The sequence below is a fragment of the Polistes dominula genome, unplaced genomic scaffold (genome assembly GCF_049000335.1).
Source record: "Polistes dominula isolate Pdom_NZ unplaced genomic scaffold, Pdom_raw_medaka contig_16, whole genome shotgun sequence".
Classification (NCBI taxonomy): domain Eukaryota; kingdom Metazoa; phylum Arthropoda; class Insecta; order Hymenoptera; family Vespidae; genus Polistes; species Polistes dominula.
The window spans coordinates 5,303,346-5,318,581 of record NW_028301040.1 but is presented as its reverse complement, the minus strand read 5'-3'; the positions used below and the strand labels follow the sequence as shown (position 1 = coordinate 5,318,581).

General features: G+C 32.3%; 1 long non-coding RNA gene across 1 annotated transcript in view; it reads left to right on the top strand.

The window, feature by feature from the left end:
- The window catches only part of LOC107066251 (uncharacterized), a 32,104-nt gene that overhangs the window by 4,480 nt on the left and 12,388 nt on the right, over positions 1–15,236 (top strand). Inside the window, exons 4-7 of the long non-coding RNA XR_016177354.1 lie at positions 5,607–5,729; positions 12,809–12,869; positions 13,559–13,718; positions 13,776–13,877. This is a non-coding gene — a long non-coding RNA (uncharacterized LOC107066251). The remainder of the gene's footprint in view (positions 1–5,606; positions 5,730–12,808; positions 12,870–13,558; positions 13,719–13,775; positions 13,878–15,236) is intronic.

The following is a 15,236-nucleotide window of genomic DNA, read 5'->3' as shown; positions in this document are numbered from 1 at the left end:
TCCCTCTGCTTTTTTGGCTTGCATAACTAGAAATTCTGGCCTGTCCAACGGTCCAGAAACCGTGCGATGCTGTAATAAGTTCGAATACGAGACAGGTCGAAATAACAAAAAGAACGAAAAGAAATGAAATAAAAAAAAATGAAAAAGAAAAATATGGAGAAGAAGAAGATGATAGAAGGAAAAAGAAGGCAGCAGAGAGAAAAAGATACTTCGTGCGGGGCATCGGGCTAACAGCAGGTGGTTGCTTTGCTTAAATGCCTTCCCGAGAATCGGTTTAATATATACATAGGTACACTGTATATATCTGTATAATATACGTCGTATATATGCGCACCAGCCTATATTTTCAACATATACTCGTGCATATACATATACATATACATATATATAGATATATATATATAGTCATGCGTTTATACAAGGCGATAGATAATGCATGCGCTCGCACACGCGCGCGCAACTCTATCTCACGTATGGTAGCCCTCGTAGGCGAACCGTAATACCAGCACCGCTAACGTTATCTCCTCGTTCTCGATATATGCACGAGTCACATACTCGGTGTTACCAAAACAATAGTATATTTCTGTCATTAATTTTAATTATTTTTGTACATTGGTTTTCAATGTACAAAAACTAACTACACCTATTGTTTCAAATCTTTTTTTTACTAATTTTTACAATTAATCATTTAAACTTTATAAGATTTCTAACAGATGTGCAAAGATATTTAATTTAAATTATGTAAAAATGTTATGTGTTAAATTTTTGAATAATTCGATAATTTGAATGAGAAAGTGCATTTCTATATGTTTTTCTTAAACACCGAGTATATTTGATACTAACCGATACGCATTACTATGCGTCGCGCGGGGGCGCGTTTTAACGTTTACAGGAACGAAACACATAGGAACGTCGATAGGTATACCACAGTCGAGCGCATAATCCTCTCTTTTGTGGATATCGCTAATCGCGACTGTTCTTGGCGAAAAGGAATCTTCTCTTTCTTTTTCTTCTTACATTATTTCTGTTTTTTCTTTCTCGATACGGTGTGAAAATAACGGCCAGTATCGTTTCTACGACTTCTCTTTCTCTCTTTCTCTGAAGAAAGCAATCTTGGTCGAGGTTGTAACCGGGAAGCTAAAGCGAGAAACATAAACTGATTGTGAATACCATTCAGTTTATTACTCGTCTTATTTCACGTACGTTTTCACATTGTGTTGTAGAATTCCCAATAGAATATTGCTTTCTTTCTTTTTGTTTCTATTTTAAAAATTAGAACAAAATTTTCATATTGATTCAAACCATTCAAACTATTACATTTAGTTTCGTAATAATTTTTTTTTTTTTGTAATCATTCGTATTAACACGATTACTTCTTATCATTCGATTGGATAGAAAAACACATATTGACAATTTTATCAAACACTTAATAATATGCACTTATTTAGATTAATAAAAGATAGTTCGTACTTTTAACTTATCGTTTAGAATTTAAATCGAAAGTTAATCAATGGAAATGCACTTGTAGTATATAGAAACGGGAGCAAAGTGTGTGGTTATTACATTATAACGTTAGAGCCACATTGTGAAGGCGAATTGTATAGTAGCGAGAACGTTCAACGATGCGTAGGTGTCCCTTGATTGGACGTCGACTTAATTAAAGGTCAACCTCGCCCTTGCCTTTCTTTATTCGCACACACAAGGTGCACAATAACGTTTACGCACAACCATAGACGATGCACGAGTATCTTCTGAAGTGTTGTCACGCCGACTACTAAAGAAAGAGAGAGAGAGAGAAAGTTGGTAAAAGTAAAAGAGAAAAACAGAGATAGAAAACGTTCTATCGACGCTAATGATATACTCGAGGCACCTTAAGGGCTCGTAAATTAGGTGTATCGAGCTTTCGTGCGCTGTCTTTTTCGCCTATGAGAAAGCTTCTTATTTATGAGCCAGGGTCTACGTAAGGAAGTATTCTCTCCACCTTTCTACTTTGTGTGGTGGTGACTATGTAACAGAAAAAGAGAGAGAAGGGAAAGAAAGAAGGGAAGGATAAGAGTTCATCGACAGCAAACGCTAGGAAACTTTATTCAGGATTGTTTCCCTGTTGTCTGGTAACGTAATCTATGGAACGATAGCGTCGTCTTTCCCTATTCCATAATACGTGGATTTATAGTCAACAGGAGTGGTGTAATGATACCTTGTAATCTTTATAACGTGCTACTGAGATCGAAGAAAAAGATGCGCTATGTGTGGATGTTGTTATTTGAAAAATTAAAAAAAGTATATATATAAATATGTGTGTGTGTGTGTGTTATTTTGTTCGAGATAACGATAAATGATACACGTAATCGGTTTTAATTAAAAATGTACATAATTAAAATTCTAATTTTAGAAAATTTCTGATAAAGTTAGTTCAGTAAGTAGGGAAGTAAATAAATAAATAGATGCACATCAATTCGCGTTGTCTTAATGAATTTTAAATTAGACTCAAGATTGAACATATAAAACCCTTAAAAGCTTTTAATGACATGCCATTAAAAAAAGAAGAGTGAAATAAAAAAGATAATACAACAACAATTATATTACTGGGATTACGTATTAATATAATATTGTTGGTAGGTAAATGAGTTAAAAGAGTATATATATATATAATGAGTAAAATGTATATAGAGGATCGTGTATAGGAAAGTAATTATTTACTACCACTAAAGCCAAGCTGTAGTCGTAATTAATCAAAATTCCGCGTAGAGATGACGCGACGAAAACGAATCGTTCGGGTTGCGGCCCGAAGGCCATTCCATTAGCGAAACACGCGTGTTGTCGTCTCCTGTGGTATTATCTTAGTGCTCGACTACGCACGCTCGTGAAACTAACCCTTCTTCCTTTTTCTTGCAAAGGGAAAGGGAATCGCGAGTAAAGGAAGTCTACAAAAAAAGGATTAGACGAAAGACGACGGGGGGTGGCGGTGGAGGTGGGGGAGTAAACGTTAGGCCTCTTGTATTAGTCTGACATTAGCTTCCACACGTGACGTGCGATCCCTACGATCTTGCACTTTAACCGGCTAATTGTACGCGACTGAGAAAGTACTATTTAAGAAAGAGAGAGAGAGAGAGAGAGAGAGAGAAAGAAAGAGAAGAGAGAATTTCTTCGCGTTTAAGGAGAAGAGCCGTGACGGATCGGCGGGTCAATCGAGGTCATCGCTCGATCAAACGCCGAAAGGGACTTTTCCTTCAATTCAAAGTCTTCTCTCTTACGTGCAAAAGAAGATTAACTTATTAGTTCCGAACGTATGGAGAGAGAGATGCGTTAATTAGGAGAAACTGTTATTACGTAAAAATATTTATGTTCAATTTTCTAACGTTTGAATAATCAATTTTTTTTGTGTGTATTTTTTAATATTATAAACAAATATAAAATATTTCATAATTTAGTAGATTTGAAACATTTCACTTGTACGTAGCAGTGGCAGTTTTAAAACAAGCAGAAGTGAAGAAACAGTTTTCTAAATATATATTTACAAGATACTTATATACGAGTAGAATAAACTTCTTTCTTCATACGTTGAGAAAGTATCTATATATACATGTAAACACACATATATACATATATAAGCGCGAACAATTTCTCAGATAATTTTTTGTCTTCTTTTTCTTTCTTTATTTCTTTTTGTTGGTAACATACGCAGCTATATTAATGAGTTATTTGTCGTTGTTCTGTCCTACTTCGTACAGCTACGTACGTAGCAGTACCTGTGCTTTCTTTGTGTGTAAATGTAAACGAGTGTTAAAGTTACGAGAGAGTTTAGACCGTATGAAACGTGTGAACACACTACGCGATGGAACACACAGAGAGTTTAAAAGAGAGTTCTTTTTTTTAATCATTTGGTAGGCGTGATTTCACCATTGATTTTCTCCCGACAATTAGTTGTAGCGGAAATTATCCAGAGAAATCGTATATACCACGTCGTAGGTGTAATTCATCTTGTTTTGCAAATTTTCCATTCGCTAACGTACACCATTCGATAATGAGACTATTATTAGAAATGATCATTAACTATTTATATTTTTTTATTTTCTTTTAACTAGCTTAACTTTTTGCATTAAAATGAATTTAAACACGTATACTTTCCAAAAATAAATTTAAATTAGACGAAAGCATGATCTCGATAAATCGTAACAATAAATATCGATTAATTTCGTTTGCAAAGCACCCAACTAATTAAGCATAATTACAAAAGAGAAATAACGTATAATTATTTCCACGGAGATAAATATACGTAATAAGGGAAGAAAGGGAAGAAAAAAGAAAAAGACAAACAAAAAAAAATAAAAGAATAAATTATTTGGGGTCATAGATGTAGATTTGGTAAGCATGACACGTACAAAACGAGATCTTTTGGGTGGTTTAAAAGAGAAGCCGGTCGCACTTTCCCGCTTGAAGCTGGTCGCACACCAAGTGCATTGGAAAGTGCAGCACGCAGTTTCCATCAAACCTCTCCTCGTTCATTCCACTCTCTCTCTCTCTCTCTCTCTCTCTCTCTCTCTCTCTCTTTGGAACACACCAGGTTATACTTCGGTTACAACGTGGCACCGATCTGCCTACCGAGTGCTTTCTCTCACCTCGATACATACACACGCATTTACGATCGACTACCTTCCACTCATCTCTTCTCTTCCTCTTTCTTCAACTTCGTGTAACATGTTCTCTTTCTCTGTTTCACCCGGTCATTCGCTCCTTCTTCCTACCGTTTCGTTAAAATTGAAGGAAACGCTCTCGATAGCCTGAAGCTTCACTGCGATACAAAATAACAGAGTACTACCGAGTCCCGATCATGGTGCAAACACCTCCAGCTGCGGAAAGTCTCCATGCTCGAATGAATACTCCAATACAATTTTTCCAACTTTGTTGTATATATCTTTCTTTATTTTATTTATTAATATTTCTTTTCATTATATATCTTTTTTCTTCCCTTCTTTTATTTCTTTCTTTCTCAATAATGTCTTACTTTTTTTTTCTTAATTCTTTTTTTATTCTTAATTTCTTCCCTTTTACATTCGTGTCGTACGGGGATAAGTTTATGGGATTTCGCGGGGGATGGTGGATGTTACCTTTTGGCGAACGTCCGTGTTCCGGTGGGACATTGACAGCTTTACGAGCCGTATGCTCGAGCGTTTACTTACGGCTTGATACCGGCCCGAGACGTCGTGATATAAACGATACGAGCGAACGATCGAGGAATCTCAAAAATCGTGCCTATCCCTGCATTAAACTCTTCGCTCGAGATTGAAACGATGCCTACTATAGTCGATGTTGTTACACCATTAAGCTACGTTTACAAAAATCTCTAATTATATTACACGTTATTGAAGTGTTTTTTAACAACACATATTATAATTTTTTACAATAAAAAATGGTTTTATTTGTTTGAAACATTTATAAAAATAAAACGAAACTTTGATCAACTAATTCTTTCGATATTTCAACAGTTATATTCGAGAAATCATATTCGTCTTTGGAATGTGTTTCTTCCTTCGACAAGCGAACACATTTTGCCAAGGAAGACTCTAAGGATCTCTCTCTCTCTCTCTCTTTCTCTCTCTGCATAGATTCCTGACGGAAGCACCGTGACGTACGATCGACCGACCGTATCGTATCTCACCACCCACTGTTACGAGCAAGGAGAACCGGGCTGAGGGGAGAATGAACGTTGTGTAATTCAGGGACACGATGTGAGTAACCCGATAACTAGTTATCATGCTTCATTATTAACAATAAAAATATTTATACACATATATATATACACCTATGTATTTCTATGGTAATTTAATAGTAATAAGATTTCTAAATGATTTTTTGTTTCTTTTTACTTTTCATTTCGGAACATTAATTAATCACAAATTTAATACAAAAATTTTCTTACTAAAATATATATATATATATTAATATTTATGTAATTTATATACTCGAGGTAGTACACTATATTACTCTAGGTAATATATATATTATTAATGTAACTTAGGTAATGTTATATAATAATAGTTATTAATTAATATTATAAATATTATTATATATATAAATAAATAATAATATATAATTACTATATAATTAATACATAATTAATATATTAATTTAACTTAGGTAATATATATTACCTAGTAATATAGTATATTACTACTACTATACCTAGTAAATTACATATAATATAGTATTAATATAAATATATATATATATAATAGTATAACGAAAATATTTGTATATATATCTTTCTAAATAATTGCAACTTTTCATTGGTTGAGCATAGAGAACATAACTCAAGAAATTGAAAGTCGTCTGAGTGAACTAATTTATTAGGTAATTAATAGAGAACTTGTGCACGTAATCAATGGTAACGATACGATAGATTTATTAAATCACTAAAGAGTACGTGTAAATCAGTAGCCTTAGCACGAATTATTAGGAAGTTTAAATAATTCTTAGAGATATACATATAGATCAATAAAAATATTTTCTTTCATCTTATCGATTTATCCGTAATAAAACTCATAAATCAATTAACATCGATAGTTAAAAAATGTAATCGTTTATAATATAAACTCTGTATGTTAAAATGTTACTGATAAATACCAACTGTGTTGAAGCAATTAAAATCGGATAACGCGAAACGGTCACTAAAATACCACAGATATCTTAAACTTATGGTAGTGAAAAAGAATTGATAATGATCGATCTCTCGAATGAGTCGATAGACTGGTTTCCACTCAACGTAAGAGAAGACATATTTCAACGAGCGTCTGGGTGGATTCCGTTTAAATCTCCGGCTACCGTTCACAATGCTCGCTTCTGGCGACCTATTCGAGCAACAAAAGAAGATTCGATCGTGAAACAGGTTTAAGGTCGAACTTCTCTTCGTTCAGATGAGAAAAAGACAAAAGGAAAAAAGAAATATAAGTTTCAAAGGATCAGTGTGTGCATGCGTGTATGTATATACATATATATATATATATATATATATATATATATATATATATATATACAAACATGTGTATATATACATACATATATTTGTGTGTGTGTGTTTTTTAGGAACAGCAGATTCCTCTAACTCATGAAAAAGAAATAAAGTAATGAAAATTAACGAGAAGGTACTACTTGATTACGATGACTTTCTAATACCTTTAAGTGAATGAATGCATTAAAACATCTCGATTTGATCAGGTGTTAAGTAAACTCTTTGTTAAGCATTACATTTCCTCTCTCTTCCTTCTCTCTTTCATACTTTCTTTTTCCATTTTTAATCAAGAGATCTAACCTAAATGATAACTATATTGAAATCCAAATAGACTTTGGCACAATACGAATAAACGAAAAGACGCATCTCATTATGCGTCTACTTAACGTAAGAATGGATGTGTATAGCTTTGAAATTGGTAGGACGTTAAACGAATTCGTTTACTAAAGAGGCCTGTCGTTAAATGAAAGGAAACTGTCTTGCATAAGATGCAAGACGGTTTTAACCTGAATGAAAGTCCAAGAAGTGTAGGTTGCGCATTCTACGTTTAAAGTAGATCTTTGTAGGTCGACGTAACATTGATCGCGAAAAACCTATTTAAAATAAGTATTATTTCAAACGTTAATAAAAATTATAGAAGATTTCAAATTGTTAATAATTATCTTCGTATTACATTGTAATAGAAAAAATAATAATAATTGAATTTAAAAGTAGAACAAAAAAATATGGCGCGCGTATCTTTGTAATACGTTCGCACGTGCAAGCGAATACTCGTTTTCGTCATAGTAAAAGAAAATTGTAGAAAAAAAGGAATAGATAAATGAAATAGAATAAATAGAATAAAAGAGAGAGAGAGAGAAACAACGTATGCACAAGATCGAACTATCGAAGTACACATATGGTGGCGGTGGCGGTCGGTGCACACGCGAATGCATATACATCTCTGCCTCGTCGTTGCACTCGGGAATGCGGTCTATAGCGCGTAGGATCGAGAACGTGTGTGCAAGAGAAAGGTAGAAAGAAAGAAAGAAAGAAAGAAAGAGAGAGAGAAAAAAATACGTGAGAGAACGAAAGAGAAAGAAATGGGAGGAAAGAATGACGGAGAGAAGGATACGAGATACAAAGAAACGGCAAGAGAAAGAGAGAAAGTGAGATGATGATGATGAGAGAGAAAAAGAGAGAGAGAGAGAGAACATGCTCGGCGCAGTCGTAAACGGCAACAATTGCTGCGGGCGTTGCCACTCGAAAGTCTGAGTGCCTAATGCCAGATGTCAGACGATGGTTAGAGTCATTACGTTCGTCACTTCGCTTACACTAGGATACGCGACTAACACGGTTGCATCTCTTTTATTAAATCTGGACCAATAATAAATAAGTCATTTTACGATAAGCTAAACAAATAAGATTCTTACTATTCACGGTGATAAGTTTGTAAATGAAAGATGGAATGAGAAAAATATTTTAAAAAATAGGTCCGACTGATGAAAGGATGGGAAAAAGTCGTAGTAGAAAGATTTTTTTTCAAAAGGAAAATAAAGAGAGAGAGAGAAAGGTAAAAATAAAAAATGAGAATATGAGATAGAGAGATAGAGAGAAGAACAAGGACGACGAAAGCTTACTTCTATTCGTTCGTTCGTTCCTTCTTCCACCCTTTTCTTTATTCTTAGAGGTAGAAAGACGGATGTAGGAACGGACAAAAGGCAGCGTGGCTTAATGATCCTCGGTTGCCAGTTAGGACGTATTATAATGGGAGGCTTGCGCGAGGATGAATTGGAACCCGTGTCCTGGCCGCGTAGGATAAGGCACCTACACGAGAGCCTCTTCTTCACGAACTCGTCTTCTTCCCTCTCTTCTTCTTCTTCTTCTTCTTCTTCTTTAACTCATACATAGTATAATACATGCCAACGGTAACTACTCTCCTTTTCTTCCCAACAATCTTTCTTTTTAACTTATATACACCTACGTGTTAAAGAAATCGAACTTCAACTTGACACGATTACTATTTTCGAATAATTTCAGTTTCCCTAACAATTTCTTTAACCCATTGACTGCCAACTACGAGATATATCTCGTAGTGTGTGCTACAATTTTAGATTAATTATAAATGGTTATTTGCATTAAGAATTATTATAAAGATTGAATCAAATATTTATATGGTGTAACAAACATTAATTATCAATTATTGTAAATACCATTACAGTATTATATCAGTAACATAATTACAATATTATATATTAATAATAAAATATTATTACATTATTCAAAATTTAAGCCAAGACGTTCTAAATACGTCTACCAGTCAATGGGTTAACGAATAAATTCTTCTCGTAGACGTGTCAATAAAATTAATGTTTTTTTTTAAATGATGGACAAAAAAAAGATTAGAATTGTTCGAAAACGTTGCATTATTTTTACATACGATTATCATCATGGAGAATATTTGTAGGTGCGATCGGTGGCACCCTATACGTGTACGTCAACATCAATCACGTCACAGAATTGCTCGTTCCTTCGTCGTAGCTTATGCCTCATTAGAAATTAATGCTCCTCTTGAGTAAGTTCGATCGTTACGATTCGTCAGAGTTAAAAAGAGAAAGAGAGAAAGAGAGAGAGAGAGAAAGAGAGAGAGAGAGAAAGGAACAAAGGAACGAACCTTCACGATTATATTATCCAAACTAATTATTCAAATGTTACTGTTGTATTTTGAGCTCTCTGTCTTCAAATAAATGTCTTCTTCCTGATATGATAGAATAATATCTCACGAAAAAAAAAATTCAAACTCAAATAACTTGAAAGTTTTCAACTAATGTGAAATATAATAACTAAATAACCCAAATGTGAAGTTTAAAGAGAAATATTGTGGTAAGAAAGAGAAAGAAAGTATCGATTCAAAGACAGAGAAGAGAACTCGCGGACTCTCGGACTCACGAATCCGACTTCCAAAACCCGTTTCCATTCCGAGCAGCCATAGATCGGACCTCTCTCTTGAGGTAGAAAAGAAAAAGGACAAAGATAGATAGAAAGAAAGAAATAGGAGGGAACAAGAAACAGAGAAGAAATAAAGGATGAAATAATAAAACAAAACAATAAACAAGAGGAAGAACCAAAAAAATAAAAAGAAATGAAACGAAACGAAAGAAACGAAAGGGGTGGAGCCATACCAAAGGGGATGGAACGAGAAACGAAAAGAAAAGAATTTAAAAAAAAATAAGACGAAATTAAAAATAAAAATAAAATACAAAGAAGGGAAAAAAGTATGTTCTGAATCCAGACGAAAAGAAGGAGGAGGAGGAGGAGGAGGAGGAGGAGGTGGAGAAGGAGGGAGAGAAGGTTCCCGACGAAAAATGTATAATTATAATAATTATACCCGCTCGGAGATAACAATTATAAATCATCATTGAACTAGACAACGCAATAAAAGAATATATACTTTACTAATATACCATATGTATAATATTATATATATATATGTATATATATATATATATATGTGTGTGTATATACTAACACGAATACTCTTATACGTGTAAAATACTCTCGCGAATATATTCGTCGGCCATTGGAAGAGAAAAGAGACCAGGAGAATGCATCCGTGTGCGGGCCAAAGCGGCCGATTGAAAAATGTACTCATTTATTCCTTGCAATTTCCATTGGCATTCGGCGGCACCTTCTCTCTCTCTCTCTCTCACTCTCTCTCTCTCTCTCTTTCTCTCTCTTTCTCTCTCTCTCTCTTTCTCTCTCTTTCTCTGTCTCTCTCTCTCTCTCCCTCTTTACTTGCAGAGATAAAAAGGTGGCATCCGAGAGAACCAAAAGTAGGAGGAAGAAGAACCTTTCTTTTATCTTATTTTTATTTTATTTTTTTATTTTTATTTTTATTTTTATTTTTATCATTTTTTTTTTTTTTCTTAAAGGATCTCTTTTTCTTTCATTTCGTCCACGCTTCGCTCGGCGTTATGAATGACAGACGCTTCGTCACAGAGCCAACTACCTCGCAGCTCGACCTTTTGCTATACTCTTCTCTTTTATCTTCTTCTTCTTCTTCTTCTTATTTCTCATCTTTTTCTTTTGAGTCTTAACCTGTGAGTCTGAGTTTGAATCATCTGAAGTCTTCTGAGTTTAAAACTGAACTCAACAATTTCCTTCTTTCACTGTGCAAAAATCTACCTTCTCTAATTTCCGTGACAAAGCTCGCAATGATCGTATCTCTCGAACCCGCGAAAGGGTTTGTCCAACTTCTGTGGACTCGATATCGTTTCAAACAACTCAACCCACCCAAGGTGATACAAGCTGATTCGAGAGATAAACGTTTGTTTCTTTTTCTCATTTTTATTTCCTATACGGTATCTATCTCTTTCTTTCTCTCTCATGTTTTCCCTATTTATTAATTTTCGAAAAATATTTTTACATTACATATGTATACATGCATTTAATTTCTATCATTTCTTTTTTTTTTTCTGGTAAAAATTTGTCAACCTGATAAATTGATCTGACAGTGTGTTCGAACATAGTAATCGTGGAGAATAAAATTTGTCGTATAAATTAAAAAAAAAAAATAAATAAAAACACGGGTTAGAAATTAATCTTTCAATTTGTTAGGATAATTTTAAATAATACACATATACAACGTTTGTACTCTTCATTTAGATCGATTAATCATTTCAATATAGAGTTTATTAAAGCAAATAAATCTTTTAACATAATATAATCGTAACAGTATTTTTTCTAATGAACTCTATAAGAAGTTTTGACTAGGTAATTAAAAGTAATTAATATTACTTGTATTAGAATATGAGATTCTCTATTACCATAATTTAATCAATATTATCGTTGTCATAATCAATGACGAGTTATTCAAACTGGATTATTATTAATTAACATTAATTATTATTATTATTTTTGTTCTATTATTCATAATTCTAATTTCATTATTAATTAACATTAATAAAATACACGTACATATATATATATATATACAAATACAAAATAATAATTTAAAAGTAAAATAAATTAAATTAAATATAATTAAATAAAATAATTTAAGTAATTAAAAAAATATAAACTAAATAAGATTAAACCAAATTAATTTCATTCTACATTAAAATAATCGATATTCTAAAATAATCCAAAGAAAATTAATTAAAAAAATGAAATATATAAATTTATATAGTAAATTTATATATTTTATAAAGTATAAATTTTTATTATTATATAAGTAATAGTGTATAAGTTTATTATATAGTATACGGTGTATCAAGTACATGGAACGATTTAACTAGAAAAAAAATATTAAACAAAACAAAAAACAATATTATATTCTTGGCCTTGGTTGAAAAATAACGTTGAATTATTTTTCAGTCAAATTCAATACACAACACTGTTAACATCTCTCCTGACGTGTCCAACGTGTTCCTTCTCTCAAATTTTCGACAATATTAATTTATAGATTTAAAATCTAATTCTCATTTACATTACATACTTGCGATGTTGGTTCATATTCTCAGGACTATAATTTATTATTGATTAATCGTAATCGATCATATTTTGTGTCATATTCGACTTCCGTGTATGGATCTATGCACATACATGTATACATTCACACGTTCATTGTATATAAGTGTATACATTAATCATATTATACATACTTAATCTTATACGGTATTATTAATACTCTAATGAATTTTTTAGTCTGCGATATATGTATATTCATTCTTATATATTCTTTCTATTCACACACACACATACATGCATATACACATATTTAATCTTCTTCTTCAGTATTAATATTCTTGACTGTTTTAGGTCACAATTCGTCATACTCAACGAATTTCTGAAGTACACCATACTGGACGGTGACAATCAAGTAAGATTTTTTTTCATATTCAACTAATGTAAGATAGATAACTTGTCGAGAAAATTTAAATAAATTTCCAATATAAAAAGATATATTAATGAACTATCAACATTGTTATCTTACTTATTGTATTTTACAAAATAATCAAATATCATTTAGCTTTGTATGAGTTTTATATGTTAACAAAACCAAGGATAGTTTAGCTATTATATTTGAATTTAAATAAAACGTGTACAACACGTAAGTAATTTTTATTCACGATTGTTCGAAGAAAATTTCATTAATATATCTAATAAATAAATTTATAATTAATGATATAATCTTAGCTCATAAAAGACCAATTAACACCAACCACCAAGTGACAATAGATGGGCCGATATTAATTACATGTTATTTCTTTATTTCTTTATTTATTTATTTAAGTATATAATGTAACATGCAAATACTGTCCATCTAATATGACTGGATCAAAATATCAAATGAAACTTATAGATCGATAATAAATAAAAGAAAAGAAAACATAGAAACGTTTTATAACGATATAATATATTTTGACTATTAATACAAATAAATGATAATTTCTGAATGAAAATGTATTGTATATACATATATCTATATATATATATATACATATATATGTACCTTGTGCTCATTTAAACGCTCGGAGAAGCGTGTAACGTTTTATGTCATAATTACAGCGATACCGATCCGACCAGGAGAAAATTAGTCATCGGCATCACCTCGAGCGTTACTTCAGACTTTCACCTGAGATCGTCGAAGAAATAAGAAAGAATAAGAAGAAGAAGAAGAAGAAGACCCAGCCAAGGAAAGAAAGAAAGAAAGAAAGAAGGAAGGAAGGTAGGAAACAAAATTGAAGTATCTTAAAGAAAACTGAATCTTTTTTTCTCCATATAGCTTCTTACAAAGTTCACTTTAAAGAGAACATTGTCGACATCTTCTTGGAGTTAGGTATGACGGTAGTATGACGACAACTTCGTTATCGTACAAACTTCTCAGGTAAGTATAGTGTTACTTTCGACGATTACGTCGAACGTAATACGATCATTCGTAAAAGGCGACGAGTACTATACCGCGTAATCCCCTTTATGAAACCGGCCGATATCTCAAATTTCACAAACACAGAAGTCAACGTCCAACACTACCAAAGCTTCTCCCCAGTCCCCCCTTCACCTTAGTCCTCATACTCAACTCCCTCCCACAACTTAACTCTTCGCGTTCTTCTTTGAACGTTTAATTCCATCGGACGATATTCGAAGCGAACAGCCTTTCCAAAGATCGAACTTTGCTTTTATTTTTTATTTTCTTCGAACCCGCACCCTCCCCTTCTTTTATTTTCTTTTTTTATTTTTTATTCTTTTTCTTTTGCATTGACGGAGGCCACGTATGCGCATGTAATGCACCAGGAAGAAACATCGATATCGTAACGACAAGTTCTGACTCGTCGTCGGTGAAAATACGTCGCTTCGTATTTGATTTTCTTCAACGATTTGACGATACCAATCAGAATTTTTTCTTTTTTATTATTCCTCGTATTATTTTTTTTTTCAATTATTTTTTCATTATTCAATTTGTTACACATTTATTTTTCTTCTTCCTTTTATTTTTTTCATTTACTATACATAGATATATTACTAGTTTATTTATTTCATTGTATTTTGTATGTGTTAATTTGATGGATGTATTTAATACGTGAAACTAACAGGGAAAGTTCTTTATTTAAAGCTACCCGTCTTCGAAATCACTTGAGAATTATTTGAAAACGTAGAAAATACTTGTATAGTCTTATGATCTTTTCTATTTTTCTCTTTTCTCTCTTTCTCACAAGTTAAATTTTGCATTAAGTTTATTATTATCTGGTATTAAAATTTATCGGAGGTACCATATAAGCTTGGAGAAAGGCGCGTCTCAGTAGGAGAAAGTAAAGGTATCGACAACGGTAGTCGTAAGTATGCGAACTCTATTACACCAAGGACATCATAAATATAAAGAATAAAAATAAATGCTTATAGTATAAAAGTAAAAGAAAATGTAAAAAGAAGAAGAAGAAGAAAAAAAATATCGAAATCGAAGAGGATTGTCTTGTTAAACTTGATTATTGCACAGGAATATTTTAATACAAATGATTTTGTTGGAAATAAAATATTGACGGATAAATTTAAAATAAGTCCCCGTTTAATAATTTCACTTCTTGCGACATAAAATAAAAAGAAATGAATACGCCTTCGACTAAAAAACATTTTTAAATACAACCCAACGCTATGATTCAATGTGCATATTTTCTTCTTTTTTTTTTTTTTAAAGACCATTTTGTTTGAAAATTCTTAAAATTGTTTGGTTTATTTTATTTTTACATTC